Source organism: Anneissia japonica, unplaced genomic scaffold, assembly GCF_011630105.1.
Source record: "Anneissia japonica isolate Jap-2015-1 unplaced genomic scaffold, ASM1163010v1 scaffold2707_len876726_cov182, whole genome shotgun sequence".
NCBI classification, from domain to species: Eukaryota; Metazoa; Echinodermata; class Crinoidea; order Comatulida; family Comatulidae; genus Anneissia; species Anneissia japonica.
The window spans coordinates 85,523-87,085 of record NW_022723260.1 but is presented as its reverse complement, the minus strand read 5'-3'; positions in this window follow the sequence as shown (position 1 = coordinate 87,085).

Genomic DNA, 1,563 nt, shown 5'->3' with positions numbered 1-1,563 from the left:
GTAAAGGACGACTATGTAGAGACAGGGGCGAGTTTTTTAGGGGGCGAGTTTGTTAGGGGCGACTTTGTAAGGGGTGAGTTCGTAAGGGGCGAATTTGTAAGGTGGCGAGATTGCAAAGGACGAGTTTGATGGGGGGGGGGGCGAGTTGACTGGAATTGAGGAGATTTTTTCACACTCGCATATGTTCAGATCTCGGTGTAGCATAATTATTATGTTACGTTATGTGGATACATATCATGTGTTGTATAGCAGCTAATCGCAAACATGTAGACTTCAATCAAACTATGCACATGGCGTTATCATTAGGGCAAAGAAAAAATTATTAGATTATCACCCCCGCCCGCGTCAAAAATTCGGGAAATATTGATGCGGGAATAAAAAAAAAATTGCCGCATCAATTATTTCAACAGCATAAAAATGCACTTTTGTGACTTCAAATACATTTTCTTTAAAAAGCTATAAAATTAAACCAGTTTTTATACAACATTTACTATTACAGACCAAATATAAACAGTCCCTTCCTCATCGATAAATACAAAAACGAAATAATCTATTGTTCCGATTTTTAAAAAAAATCGCCATCCCTCATCAATTAAAAACAAAAAAGAGTGATAATCTAATAATTTTTCTATGTGCAATTATGTTGAAAATTCTGATAATATCGGCCAAACAATGCAGAAAGTAGTTCCGATTTCAATGGTGTGATGAGGTGCATGAATAAAATTACACAGACAACATTGAACCTAAGTGCAGCCTCACACTACAGTAAGTGTAGTAAAATGCTCCCATCTACATTTGGTTTGAAAGGGGCCACTCCAAATCCAAGAGGTAAGGTGAAATTAAGAAATACTTCTTCAATAACACATTTATTTAATTTTAGACCTATATTGAGTATTTATTATGGGATATTTCTCGTATGTTGTACCGGCCAATACCTATGCGTTGTTGAATACGTCCACTTCTTGCTGAGCTCCATAGAGCACATAGGCCTATCTTGAATATGATTATTCCATACAATATAGCGTAGAATTTAGATGTAAAATAAGAGTGTGATAGTTTAAATTTGGAGTTTGAATAATAAGTATGTTAGTAAGCCAACTTAAGCAGGGTGAATTACGCTGCAATAATCAATTTAGTATCAAAATTAGGCCTATATTGATTGTTCAACATATACAGTACATGTCCTCACCAATCGTCGAGAATGTTCCAAATGATTTAGGGCTGTGTCGATCATTCTGGATTCATTGTTTTTGTAGAATAAATATGTTCAAAATTATTAGTAGAGCAAGTAAGCTTAAGTAAAACATATTTAAAAAAAAGACATTTTTTCTGCATTCAAGTTGCATTAAGGACTGGTATTTCAGTATATTTTATCCAGATTTTTTTTATAGGCGGTAAAAACAGTTGTCATTACACAAATTAGTAGGCCTAATACGATTATAAAATTGTACAATTGACATACAAATCACTTACACCAAATTAATGATTATTTACATTTATTGAATAGGCCTTATAATTATGTTGCAACAATAACACCAGTCATGGCGCCAGGACCTGCCCGAC